Consider the following 14,640-nt stretch of genomic DNA (forward strand, 5'->3'; position numbering starts at 1 on the left):
AGGTGCAGGGAAATATCCTCCCACTACTCTAAATGCAGCCCAGATCTATTCAGCCCAGCCCTGTCTCATCCAGGAAAGGCAGGACACACCTCAACCACCCTGCCCTGTGGCAGTCTGAAGAGAATGCACATCCCCAGCCCCGGTCACTCCAAAGCCAGACTGTCAATCCAGAAACCAGCAGAGGCACATAGGATGGCTAAGCAAGAAAATGCCCACTTTTTAAAAGTGCTATTTTCAAACACACAATATAAAAATCATCCTTACTAAAAGATGCATTTTGTAAATTCTGAATAAAGCCATACGAAACTCAATTTTTACATCTTGTCCCAATGGGAATTTACATTTATAAGGTGTTATACATAAACTCCCATTCTATTCTATGGGGCAGATAGCCTTTCCATAGCAAAAAACATATTGGGCCCGATACACAGGGGTAAAGTGAGACGAAAGTCAAACTTTACGACTTTCGGTATTCGCAAAGAGCATTTACTACTCATAAATGTCCTTTGTGAATACAGAAAATTGTAAAGTTCAACTTTTGGTATTCACAAAGGGCATATATGAGTAGTAAATAACCTTTGTGAATACCAAAAGTCATAAAGGTAGACTTTCATCTCACTTTATCTTTGTGAATCTGGGCCAATATACTGTGTTTCACTATCAGGACATGTCATGCACATGTCCTTCCTGTCACATACACTGCACTCTGCCCACAGGGGTACTGTGGGCCTACCTTAGGGGTGACTAACATGTAGGGAAGATTAGGGCCTGGCAAGTGGGTGCACTTGCCAAGTCGGCATGGCAGTAGAGACTGCATGGAGGCACTGCAGTAGCAGGTCCGAGATTCCTTTGAAAGGCGGCTTGTGTGGGTGGTACAATCAGTGCTGCAGGCCCAATAGCAGTATTTATGACTTACAGGCCCGGGCACACACAGTGCACTGTACTAGGGACTTAGTAGTAAGTCAAACAAGCCAATCATGAAAACACAAATCCATATGCACAATTTACATAGGGAGCATTTGCACTTTAGCACTGATCAGCAGTGCCAAAGTGACCAAAGCATCTACACCAGCAAAAACGAAATCCATAACACAGCTAAAATGCAGAAGGCAGAGGCAAAAGGACAGGGGGAAACTATACCAAGGATGCCAGGACTGTTGTATCCTTGTCACTTGGTTATCTTGGGCTGGCATTCTATGTTCTGATTCTTGCTGGGGATTCTATGGATGGGCGGTTGGGGATTAGGCTATATCAAAATTCCTGCCGAGCAATCTAAAACTAAATCTGATATTTTTCAGAGTTCATGTAGAAAGTATAAGCAAAAAAGTCCAAGATATCATCCAATAGCCAGTCAGACACCAGAGTCTTGTAGTGCGATGATCCGTATTTTTATTCCAGATTTCAAAGTTCAATATTCAAAACAATCACTGCAGCCAACACGTGTTTTGTTGGGCATCTATCTCATGCCAAAACAACTTCCTCAGGGCTAAATCACAATAAGTTTTCCATCTATGTTGAATTTCTTCCAGGGGATATTTATCAAGAGTAAATAACTGTATCTCTCCAGTGCTCCACTTCCACGTTGTCAAATAAACGACATCTTGTTTGGTATCCTAATTGCAGGGTCTATATCTCTCTGCAAAGTCTCATGTATCTAGTGCTCATTCCTCCCGAGTTCGGCAGTGATTGTTTTGAATATTGAACTTTGAAATCTGGAATAAAAATACGGATCATCGCACTACAAGACTCTGGTGTCTGACTGGCTATTGGACGATATCTTGGACTTTTTTGCTTATACTTACTACATGAACTCTGAAAAATATCACATTTGGTTTTAGATTGCTCGGCAGGAATTTTGATATAGCCTTATACCCTGGACTTTGTTCAGGATAATTAGGGAAGTTAGGTAACCTTCCTTTTCCTGCTTAGTAGCAATCACTTATGATATGTTGATTTCTTACTTTTAGCCATACTCTCAGCTGTGCGCCCTTTTCCCCTGTTACCTACCTTGTTTGTTTCGGTTGGGGATTAGTGTTGTAAGATACTGTTGCTCGATGGTTGTGTAAGCTGTCTTCCTGCTATATCTGGAATAAATACTAAGGACTACATCTCACGCTTCGTTTCCTAAGTTACTTCATAATATTTGGCGACAGGATTGGATTCTTCTAAGATTGGCAGAAGTAAGACAGCGTTCATCTAGCTTCAAGGTATTTAAAAAAAAAATAATAATAATTTTGTGCGGGGATAGCACCAGCGGCAGTTTTTATGTGTTGTGCTTCTGATTGCACCCGTGGCTCGCTTATTTATCGTGTTGTGATTGCACCCGCGGCTGATTGGTATTTATTATTTACTGTGCCCTGATTCAATTTATTCTATTGTTGCGACTTCCGCTAAGGAGCATTTTTTATTCTATCGGCACTTAGAATAAATAAATACTTAAAGCTAACCGTCATCTTTGCTCGAGCCTTGGATTCTTCAGAGCGAGATCCGTCTCTCATGAAGCTGACGTAGTTCTCATTGTTGCTGTGCAGTGCATTCTGGATCATCCGAAGGTTTCTGGGGCATTAATGTCATCACGCGCGCAAGGCGGCCATTTTGGATTGGTTTATTCGGCGTTTTCAACATTGCAAAGCAATTTACACAGTTTATTCGTATTTTATTGCTAACTTCAGTGATTCGCACACTTTTCTTTTTAATTTCAAATGTATTTTATTGAGCCAATAAGCATGGTAAAGCAGCACATTACATAGTATTCGTAACAGGGAAACCATGCGACAACAGCATGCAGGCGTGGTTTCAGCACGCTGTACAATGTGACGGAAGTTATGGTTTCCAAATGAGAACAGTGCGATGCCCATGAGGCAAATGGTATGCAAAGTTAGCAAACAGTTTTGAATAAACAACACCCTCAACTCCCCCGCCCTCCGAATCACCCCCTTCCCCCCTCCCTCTCCAGTGTGCCGTATGTGGGAGAGCCCTCAGGCTCTGGTTAGAAAAGAGCAGTCGAGTCTACCCCTGGGGGTCCTGTGCCCCGCCACTCGTATCCGTGAGTCGAAGCAAGCGGAGATACTTCGGGCAGGTTATTTCGTTGAACTCCTTAGACAGGAGAGATATAAACGGCTGCCAGACCTTTTGAAATGTATCCGCCGTTTGTGTTAGAGTGGCCTGTATGCGTTCCATGCCCAGCGTGTGCCAGAGTTTATGCAGCCATCCAGTGTGTGTTGGTTTGGTTGGCGTTCCCCAGAGTGATAGGACATGTTGTGTAGCCGCCTGTATAGCGATGCCCATCTGGCGGCCCATAGTGGATTTCAAGGGGAAGGTAAGTGCGTTTGGGAGTCCCAGGATGGTGTATGCGGGAAATCTTGGAATTTCGGTGTCGAAAGTTGAGTCTATATCATTCAAAACAGCGTCCCAGTAGGTGCGGACTTCCCTACATTCCCAGAGGATGTGTGTTAGAGTGCCCAGTTCCCCGCACCCTCTCCAGCATGAGTCGCTCCAGGATGGATTGCCCTTGTGAAGCCGGACTGGTGTAAGGTGCTAGTAAGTCGCCAGCTTCACGGCCGTTTCCCTGCCCGCTGTGTTGCGTGTAGTGTGCGATGCCCTGTAGTACACCTGGCTCCATTCTTTAGGGGCGAGTGTTCTGCCCAATTCAGCCTCCCATCTCTTCTGGCCCGCTCTTTTGCCTAGCGCTAAGGGGGGTGTAAGCATTTTATATAGATCTGATATAAGATGACGGTCATTGGTTTTAGTTAGGAGCCACCTCTCAAAGGGGGTTAGTGGGTGCCCTACCAAGGCAATGATCGCGGGGTCAGTCAGCCAGTGGCGCAATTGGAAGTATTGAAAAAGATGAGGGTCCACGATATCATAGCCGGTTTTGATGTCTGCGAGCTTGAGGAAGCCCTGTGTATCGAAGAGGTCTCCCGCACACTTGCATGCAGTGCCGCGCCATTGTGTGAAGGAGCGGGGGCCGTTGCCCGGCGGGAATTCTGGGTTATCGAAGATAGGGGTGAACGGAGAGGGAAAAGTGGTCAGCCCTCTTTTGACTGCTACCGCCTCCCAGACTGTAATGACAGTGCGCGTTATGGGTGAATTTGAGAGGTAAGTCGGTCGGTGTTGTCTAGGTAGAAAGGGGACGTCCCAGAGGGGTCTCTGGGCCATGGCCCTGTCCTGAAAGAGCCACCTTTTCTCTGACTCGGGTCTATACCATTCCACTAGGTATCTAAGTTGCGCCGCTTGGAAGTATTGTTGTAAGTTGGGGATCCCCAAGCCCCCCTCATCTATACTCCTGTGGGACAGTTGTTTATGCTGTCGCGCCCGTTTGCCTTTCCAGATAAAGTGATGTAGCGCAGTCTGAAGAACCGGGATAGTTCCTCTCGGGGGGATCACTGGTATGGTCTGGAAGATGTACAGGAGTTTGGGCAAGGTCGACATTTTCACGGCCGCAATTCTACCCAGAAGGGACAGGGGTTGCTTAGACCAGCGCGTGAGGTCCGCCCGGATCTGAGTGGTGAGAGATTTGTAGTTAAGAGCAACGGTCGACGCCGTCGAGGAGGTAAGGGTAATTCCTAGGTACGGGAGTTCCGTAGCGATTTGGAGATTACAGCCATATGTGGCGGACGGATCTCGGTGGCGAGCGTTTCTCCCCAGTGGTAATATTAGGGACTTCCCTCTGTTGATCTTAAAGCCTGCGATCTCTCCAAATGTGTCTAGCTCCTCTAGAAAGGCGGGGACCGAGCGGGTAGGTTGGTCGAGAGCGACTATGATGTCAACTGCGTAAAGGCTGATTGTATGGGGTTCACCGCCAAATGTGACGCCTGTGATGTCTGGGTTATCTCGGATTTTCTGCGCCAGGGGTTCCATGTAGAGGGCAAACAGAAGGGGGTATAAGGGGCAGCCCTGTCTTGTACCGCGTTGGATCTCAAAGGGGTCAGAACGCACACCTCCCACCCGGACACGGGCTAGGGGATGGTGGTAACAGCTGGCGATCCAGGAGCGGAAGCGGTCGCCTAGGCCAAAGCGTAGCAGCACTTGCTGTAAGTATGTCCAGTCAACGCGGTCAAACGCTTTTTCCGCGTCTATGGCCACAAGTACAGCGTCGGATTCCTGGAAGTGTGCTTTATCTATGAGATGCAGCATTCTTTTGGTGTTATCGCTACATGCTACATTGGCGATTGGGCACGAAGCCCGATTGGTCAGGCTCTAGAATGCCGGGTAGGAGCGGGCCCAGTCGGGCCGCTAGGACTCCGGTGAAGAGCTTCAGGTCCAGATTGAGCAAGGAGATCGGGTGGAATGCTGAACATTGTGTTGGTTTCTTGCCCGGTTTGGGCAGGACAATCACCTCGGCCGCCAGCATATCGGGGGGAATAGAGCCAGGACCTCCAAAAGAATTAAAGAGCCGAACAAGCACAGGGGCCACAAGGTGGCCGAATATTTTGTAAAACCCCGCCGAGAATCCATCCGGCCTGGGGGATTTCAGTGGGCGGAGCCTAGATATAGCTGCCATGACCTCCTCCAGGCGGATAGGAGAATCCAGTGCGGACGCACTGGATTGGGACAATTCCGTGATTGTCGTCGAGGACAAGTACGTGTCAATACTCCTACCGGACGGCGCTTCAGCTCTGTAGAGGGAGGCGTAGTAGGTTCGGAACGCGTTTGCGATCTGGGGTTCCTCAGAGAGAGTGTTCCCAGAGTCATCTGTGAGGTCAGCTATTTTGGCATGCTGGGTTTTAGCCTTGAGGGCGCTGGCCAAGAGTCGTCCCGTTCTATTGACCCCAACATAGTACGTGTGCCGGAGGCGGAGCACAGCGAATTCAGCTCTATCCATGTCGAGGGAGGCCAGTTGAGCCCTGGCAGCTTTCAGTTGCCGCCATACCCGCGGAGCGCCCGTGCGACTATGCACCCTTTCCAGCTCAGCAACCTGGGTCGTGAGCTCAGTTCCCTTCTCTGTCCGAACTTTGGTCTCCTGGGCAGCGATTGCGATTAATTCCCCGCGGACCACGGATTTTAAGGCCCCCCATAAGGCTGTCAACGACACCTCAGGTGTGTCGTTGAAGGCCAGGTAATCAACAATGCATATGTGCAAGCGTTCTCGGGATTCCGGCCGCTGCAGCATGGTTTTGTGGAGGCGCCATGCACCTCGGGGGCGGGAGGGCGTAGGGGCAGTGATTGTCAGTTCCACCGCATCGTGGTCCGAGAGCGCCGCGGGAACAATATCAATCTCAGCTAAGTTAGAGAGCAGCTCTGATGATCCAATGAAGTGGTCTAGCCTGGCAAACGTGTGATGGACGTGAGAGTAGAAGGTGTATTGCATTGCGTTCGGGTGTGCGGTTCGCCATAAATCCACCAAACCCCTGTCCCGCAGCCATTCCACCCCTGACTCAGTGATAGCGCCGGAGTCCCCATAGCGGCGTCCCGATCTGTCTTTAGTGGAATCCATGACTAAGTTGAGGTCCCCCCCAATAAGCAGAAGTGAGTTGGATGTTTTGAGGGATTCAGAAAGTGCATCTTTCAAAAATGCTTCTTGACCCGTGTTAGGAGCATAAACTGACCCTATTGTAAGTCCTATGTCGCCGAGCCGGAAATTGTGCGCGAGAAGACGGCCCTTGACTTCACCCGCTTTAACACCCACCGTCCCGTGAAAGTATCTAGAGATCAAGATGGCACACTTTCTTTGTGGGAAGGGAGGAAAAGAATTGTTGGGGAAAGGCGCGTGAGGGCATCCTGTGCCAGTCCTTGGGTAACAGGTGAGTCTCCTGAAGTAGACAGAGGTCGGCCCCAGAGTGTTCCAGATAAGAGAGTATAGCCCTCCTTTTAATGGGATTGTTCAGGCCTTTGACGTTTAGCGTCAACAACTTCAGTTTAGGGTTAGCCATGAACGCAGGGTGCGGGTCGGGCAGCGTTCAGTAGCGCGGTGACACTCAGGGCAAGGCCTGGTTTTCGTGTGGCACATAGAGAGGGCATGGGTGCATTAAGCAGATTCGTGTATGTTGGTAGGTGCACCCCCGAAGGGGAGTTTAGCATTGAGGTGAGGATAAATGACGCAGCTGCACCGCAAAAATCATCGTCCCCCCGGCACACTGGTTCCCACCCTGGTTCCCACCCCAACAGCCCCCCTAAAACATCCCAAACAGGCACAGTCAGAGGCCATGAAATTAAACTTTTGCAAACAGTCCCCTCCACCCCCCACCCACATCCCAGGCCCCAACACCCAAAAGTAAATAGGTATAGTCCCAGTCCTGGTATTCCACACAGGGCTGTGGTAAAGGTCTTCGTTTGGTCATGTCCCGTGGCGGTCACATCGGCCCCCCGCCCGAATCCCGCCCTTCAATGGGAGATGAGTTAAGCTAAGGTTGATCTCCCGGATATTACAGACTTCACCCAGAAGAAGAGGTCTCTTTGGCTACTTCCGCCACTGCTGTCGCTCGTTCCTGCGTGATGATGGAGGCGTCCGGTTTCAGGTGGTGCGAGGGCGATCTCCTACGTTTCACTGTCTGCCAGTCCCCTTCAGAAGGTCTTTGGGATGAGCTGGGGGTGAGTCCGTCATCATCGTGGTCGATACCTAGGAGGGTGCACGTGTCTTTAAGGGAGCGTAGTTGGTGCAGCTTCCCGTTCCATTTGAAAATGAGTCGAAACGGGTGGCCCCAGGAATATGGAGTCTCATGTTGCCGTAGGAAGTCTGTTGCTTTCCTGAATTCTTTGCGTTTTTGCAGGGTGATGGCCGAGAGGTCCTGGTACAGGGCTATAGAGTTCCCCTGGAATTGCAGAGGCTGGGCCCACCGCGCCTCTCGGAGAATCCGCTCTTTCAACGGAAAGTCGGGTAGAAAGGCCAGTATGTCAGGTGGCGGAGCCGAGGAGCGTCTGGGCAACCCAACCCTATGTGCCCTGTCGATGCGCACCTCGAAGTCGTCCGGCACGCCCAGAATGTCCCTGAATAAGGCCTGTAGGTAGCTGGTGACGTCAGACCCCTCCGCTTTCTGAGGAACACCCCGGACCCGTATGTTGTTCCGGCGGGAGCGGTTCTCAAGATCTTCTGTGTGGGTCTGGAGGTCCATCTGTTGGTCAGTTAGTCGTACTATTTCCTGCTGGAGGTGTGTGATTTCCAGGCTTCTGGTCTGATCCGCTTCCTCCACTGTGACCACTCGCTCCCCCAGGTCCTCCACGTCCCGCCGGAGTTCCCGGACCTCCCCCGCCACCTCTTCTTTTAAGGACCTGAAGTCGTCCCTGAGTGTATTAAAGAGTGTCTCCAAAAAGTTCCTAGTGATGGGCGACTGATCGTCCGCTGGTTTCGGCGATGTTTTGGCGGTGACCGGAGAGGGCGGGTCTTTGCTCAACTTCGGTTGGTTTTTGGCCAGGAGTTCTAGAAGTGTCTGCGACCCTTTCTTTGATCGCTGCCCCGCCATGGCGTAGCCCGGGCCCTGCGGGTTGTGAGCTCGTCAGAGGGGGTGTCTTGGCGCCGCTGTGTGAAGGCAAAGGTGGGACTGGGCGTCTCGGGAGGTCGGCCGTTCCTTGTCCTCGGCTCTCTGATGGCGTTGTATGGCCTTTCCGGTGGCGGTCAGCAGGGAGGGTGCTCGGGAGCTCGTTGCGGGTGTCAGCTCGGCGTAGGGTCAATATGGGGAGCGGGCAGCGCAGGAGTGCACAGGCGGGCTTCTGTGGCAATGCTGGGCAGCAGAGGTCTAGCGCTGATGCAGGCACCCCCCTACTGTCGCGATGGGAACGCAATTTGGCAGCCCAGGGAGGCCCCTCGCCGGAGGCCCGATTCCGCCCCCCGAGTGTTGTGGCTCGGCCCACCGTAGCCCCTCTCACCTGATGAAAGTTGCCCTGAGAGATGATGCAGGGGTAGCACCACTCCGGCAGCGTCAGTTGTGGGTCCGTGCCACTCGTTGCGAGCAGTCCATGGGGAGATGGGCGGAAATGAGGGGTCACAGAAGCCAATCGCCGGGGGCTCGAGCGTGCCCCCCGAGATCTATCACCATTCCCCCACCGTGCTCCTCACCTGTGTGCAGCAGTGTTCAGTGGCGGTGCCGGTGTGGGTTGGCAGCACCGCTCTGGTCCGGGTGTCTTCCCCGGCTGCCCAGCACTCAGTTGCAGGAGGCGCTATCACAGTGATGCCTCAGTGGTTGCGCCGCCTAAGTGTCCAGTGATCCGTATTTTTATTCCAGATTTCAAAGTTCAATATTCAAAACAATCACTGCAGCCAACACGTGTTTTGTTGGGCATCTATCTCATGCCAAAACAACTTCCTCAGGGCTAAATCACAATAAGTTTTCCATCTATGTTGAATTTCTTCCAGGGGATATTTATCAAGAGTAAATAACTGTATCTCTCCAGTGCTCCACTTCCACGTTGTCAAATAAACGACATCTTGTTTGGTATCCTAATTGCAGGGTCTATATCTCTCTGCAAAGTCTCATGTATCTAGTGCTCATTCCTCCCGAGTTCGGCAGTGATTGTTTTGAATATTGAACTTTGAAATCTGGAATAAAAATACGGATCATCGCACTACAAGACTCTGGTGTCTGACTGGCTATTGGACGATATCTTGGACTTTTTTGCTTATACTTACTACATGAACTCTGAAAAATATCACATTTGGTTTTAGATTGCTCGGCAGGAATTTTGATATAGCCTTATACCCTGGACTTTGTTCAGGATAATTAGGGAAGTTAGGTAACCTTCCTTTTCCTGCTTAGTAGCAATCACTTATGATATGTTGATTTCTTACTTTTAGCCATACTCTCAGCTGTGCGCCCTTTTCCCCTGTTACCTACCTTGTTTGTTTCGGTTGGGGATTAGTGTTGTAAGATACTGTTGCTCGATGGTTGTGTAAGCTGTCTTCCTGCTATATCTGGAATAAATACTAAGGACTACATCTCACGCTTCGTTTCCTAAGTTACTTCATAATATTTGGCGACAGGATTGGATTCTTCTAAGATTGGCAGAAGTAAGACAGCGTTCATCTAGCTTCAAGGTATTTAAAAAAAAAATAATAATAATTTTGTGCGGGGATAGCACCAGCGGCAGTTTTTATGTGTTGTGCTTCTGATTGCACCCGTGGCTCGCTTATTTATCGTGTTGTGATTGCACCCGCGGCTGATTGGTATTTATTATTTACTGTGCCCTGATTCAATTTATTCTATTGTTGCGACTTCCGCTAAGGAGCATTTTTTATTCTATCGGCACTTAGAATAAATAAATACTTAAAGCTAACCGTCATCTTTGCTCGAGCCTTGGATTCTTCAGAGCGAGATCCGTCTCTCATGAAGCTGACGTAGTTCTCATTGTTGCTGTGCAGTGCATTCTGGATCATCCGAAGGTTTCTGGGGCATTAATGTCATCACGCGCGCAAGGCGGCCATTTTGGATTGGTTTATTCGGCGTTTTCAACATTGCAAAGCAATTTACACAGTTTATTCGTATTTTATTGCTAACTTCAGTGATTCGCACACTTTTCTTTTTAATTTCAAATGTATTTTATTGAGCCAATAAGCATGGTAAAGCAGCACATTACATAGCATTCGTAACAGGGAAACCATGCGACAACAGCATGCAGGCGTGGTTTCAGCACGCTGTACAATGTGACGGAAGTTATGGTTTCCAAATGAGAACAGTGCGATGCCCATGAGGCAAATGGTATGCAAAGTTAGCAAACAGTTTTGAATAAACAACACCCTCAACTCCCCCGCCCTCCGAATCACCCCCTTCCCCCCTCCCTCTCCAGTGTGCCGTATGTGGGAGAGCCCTCAGGCTCTGGTTAGAAAAGAGCAGTCGAGTCTACCCCTGGGGGTCCTGTGCCCCGCCACTCGTATCCGTGAGTCGAAGCAAGCGGAGATACTTCGGGCAGGTTATTTCGTTGAACTCCTTAGACAGGAGAGATATAAACGGCTGCCAGACCTTTTGAAATGTATCCGCCGTTTGTGTTAGAGTGGCCTGTATGCGTTCCATGCCCAGCGTGTGCCAGAGTTTATGCAGCCATCCAGTGTGTGTTGGTTTGGTTGGCGTTCCCCAGAGTGATAGGACATGTTGTGTAGCCGCCTGTATAGCGATGCCCATCTGGCGGCCCATAGTGGATTTCAAGGGGAAGGTAAGTGCGTTTGGGAGTCCCAGGATGGTGTATGCGGGAAATCTTGGAATTTCGGTGTCGAAAGTTGAGTCTATATCATTCAAAACAGCGTCCCAGTAGGTGCGGACTTCCCTACATTCCCAGAGGATGTGTGTTAGAGTGCCCAGTTCCCCGCACCCTCTCCAGCATGAGTCGCTCCGGGATGGATTGCCCTTGTGAAGCCGGACTGGTGTAAGGTGCTAGTAAGTCGCCAGCTTCACGGCCGTTTCCCTGCCCGCTGTGTTGCGTGTAGTGTGCGATGCCCTGTAGTACACCTGGCTCCATTCTTTAGGGGCGAGTGTTCTGCCCAATTCAGCCTCCCATCTCTTCTGGCCCGCTCTTTTGCCTAGCGCTAAGGGGGGTGTAAGCATTTTATATAGATCTGATATAAGATGACGGTCATTGGTTTTAGTTAGGAGCCACCTCTCAAAGGGGGTTAGTGGGTGCCCTACCAAGGCAATGATCGCGGGGTCAGTCAGCCAGTGGCGCAATTGGAAGTATTGAAAAAGATGAGGGTCCACGATATCATAGCCGGTTTTGATGTCTGTGAGCTTGAGGAAGCCCTGTGTATCGAAGAGGTCTCCCGCACACTTGCATGCAGTGCCGCGCCATTGTGTGAAGGAGCGGGGGCCGTTGCCCGGCGGGAATTCTGGGTTATCGAAGATAGGGGTGAACGGAGAGGGAAAAGTGGTCAGCCCTCTTTTGACTGCTACCGCCTCCCAGACTGTAATGACAGTGCGCGTTATGGGTGAATTTGAGAGGTAAGTCGGTCGGTGTTGTCTAGGTAGAAAGGGGACGTCCCAGAGGGGTCTCTGGGCCATGGCCCTGTCCTGAAAGAGCCACCTTTTCTCTGACTCGGGTCTATACCATTCCACTAGGTATCTAAGTTGCGCCGCTTGGAAGTATTGTTGTAAGTTGGGGATCCCCAAGCCCCCCTCATCTATACTCCTGTGGGACAGTTGTTTATGCTGTCGCGCCCGTTTGCCTTTCCAGATAAAGTGATGTAGCGCAGTCTGAAGAACCGGGATAGTTCCTCTCGGGGGGATCACTGGTATGGTCTGGAAGATGTACAGGAGTTTGGGCAAGGTCGACATTTTCACGGCCGCAATTCTACCCAGAAGGGACAGGGGTTGCTTAGACCAGCGCGTGAGGTCCGCCCGGATCTGAGTGGTGAGAGATTTGTAGTTAAGAGCAACGGTCGACGCCGTCGAGGAGGTAAGGGTAATTCCTAGGTACGGGAGTTCCGTAGCGATTTGGAGATTACAGCCATATGTGGCGGACGGATCTCGGTGGCGAGCGTTTTTCCCCAGTGGTAATATTAGGGACTTCCCTCTGTTGATCTTAAAGCCTGCGATCTCTCCAAATGTGTCTAGCTCCTCTAGAAAGGCGGGGACCGAGCGGGTAGGTTGGTCGAGAGCGACTATGATGTCAACTGCGTAAAGGCTGATTGTATGGGGTTCACCGCCAAATGTGACGCCTGTGATGTCTGGGTTATCTCGGATTTTCTGCGCCAGGGGTTCCATGTAGAGGGCAAACAGAAGGGGGTACAAGGGGCAGCCCTGTCTTGTACCGCGTTGGATCTCAAAGGGGTCAGAACGCACACCTCCCACCCGGACACGGGCTAGGGGATGGTGGTAACAGCTGGCGATCCAGGAGCGGAAGCGGTCGCCTAGGCCAAAGCGTAGCAGCACTTGCTGTAAGTATGTCCAGTCAACGCGGTCAAACGCTTTTTCCGCGTCTATGGCCACAAGTACAGCGTCGGATTCCTGGAAGTGTGCTTTATCTATGAGATGCAGCATTCTTTTGGTGTTATCGCTACATGCTACATTGGCGATTGGGCACGAAGCCCGATTGGTCAGGCTCTAGAATGCCGGGTAGGAGCGGGCCCAGTCGGGCCGCTAGGACTCCGGTGAAGAGCTTCAGGTCCAGATTGAGCAAGGAGATCGGGCGGAATGCTGAACATTGTGTTGGTTTCTTGCCCGGTTTGGGCAGGACAATCACCTCGGCCGCCAGCATATCGGGGGGAATAGAGCCAGGACCTCCAAAAGAATTAAAGAGCCGAACAAGCACAGGGGCCACAAGGTGGCCGAATATTTTGTAAAACCCCGCCGAGAATCCATCCGGCCTGGGGGATTTCAGTGGGCGGAGCCTAGATATAGCTGCCATGACCTCCTCCAGGCGGATAGGAGAATCCAGTGCGGACGCACTGGATTGGGACAATTCCGTGATTGTCGTCGAGGACAAGTACGTGTCAATACTCCTACCGGACGGCGCTTCAGCTCTGTAGAGGGAGGCGTAGTAGGTTCGGAACGCGTTTGCGATCTGGGGTTCCTCAGAGAGAGTGTTCCCAGAGTCATCTGTGAGGTCAGCTATTTTGGCATGCTGGGTTTTAGCCTTGAGGGCGCTGGCCAAGAGTCGTCCCGTTCTATTGACCCCAACATAGTACGTGTGCCGGAGGCGGAGCACAGCGAATTCAGCTCTATCCATGTCGAGGGAGGCCAGTTGAGCCCTGGCAGCTTTCAGTTGCCGCCATACCCGCGGAGCGCCCGTGCGACTATGCACCCTTTCCAGCTCAGCAACCTGGGTCGTGAGCTCAGTTCTCTTCTCTGTCCGAACTTTGGTCTCCTGGGCAGCGATTGCGATTAATTCCCCGCGGACCACGGATTTTAAGGCCCCCCATAAGGCTGTCAACGACACCTCAGGTGTGTCGTTGAAGGCCAGGTAATCAACAATGCATATGTGCAAGCGTTCTCGGGATTCCGGCCGCTGCAGCATGGTTTTGTGGAGGCGCCATGCACCTCGGGGGCGGGAGGGCGTAGGGGCAGTGATTGTCAGTTCCACCGCATCGTGGTCCGAGAGCGCCGCGGGAACAATATCAATCTCAGCTAAGTTAGAGAGCAGCTCTGATGATCCAATGAAGTGGTCTAGCCTGGCAAACGTGTGATGGACGTGAGAGTAGAAGGTGTATTGCATTGCGTTCGGGTGTGCGGTTCGCCATAAATCCACCAAACCCCTGTCCCGCAGCCATTCCACCCCTGACTCAGTGATAGCGCCGGAGTCCCCATAGCGGCGTCCCGATCTGTCTTTAGTGGAATCCATGACTAAGTTGAGGTCCCCCCCAATAAGCAGAAGTGAGTTGGATGTTTTGAGGGATTCAGAAAGTGCATCTTTCAAAAATGCTTCTTGACCCGTGTTAGGAGCATAAACTGACCCTATTGTAAGTCCTATGTCGCCGAGCCGGAAATTGTGCGCGAGAAGACGGCCCTTGACTTCACCCGCTTTAACACCCACCGTCCCGTGAAAGTATCTAGAGATCAAAGTGGCACACTTTCTTTGTGGGAAGGGAGGAAAAGAATTGTTGGGGAAAGGCGCGTGAGGGCATCCTGTGCCAGTCCTTGGGTAACAGGTGAGTCTCCTGAAGTAGACAGAGGTCGGCCCCAGAGTGTTCCAGATAAGAGAGTATAGCCCTCCTTTTAATGGGATTGTTCAGGCCTTTGACGTTTAGCGTCAACAACTTCAGTTTAGGGTTAGCCATGAACGCAG

Source organism: Lissotriton vulgaris, chromosome 7 (assembly GCF_964263255.1).
Source record: "Lissotriton vulgaris chromosome 7, aLisVul1.2, whole genome shotgun sequence".
NCBI lineage: Eukaryota > Metazoa > Chordata > Amphibia > Caudata > Salamandridae > Lissotriton > Lissotriton vulgaris.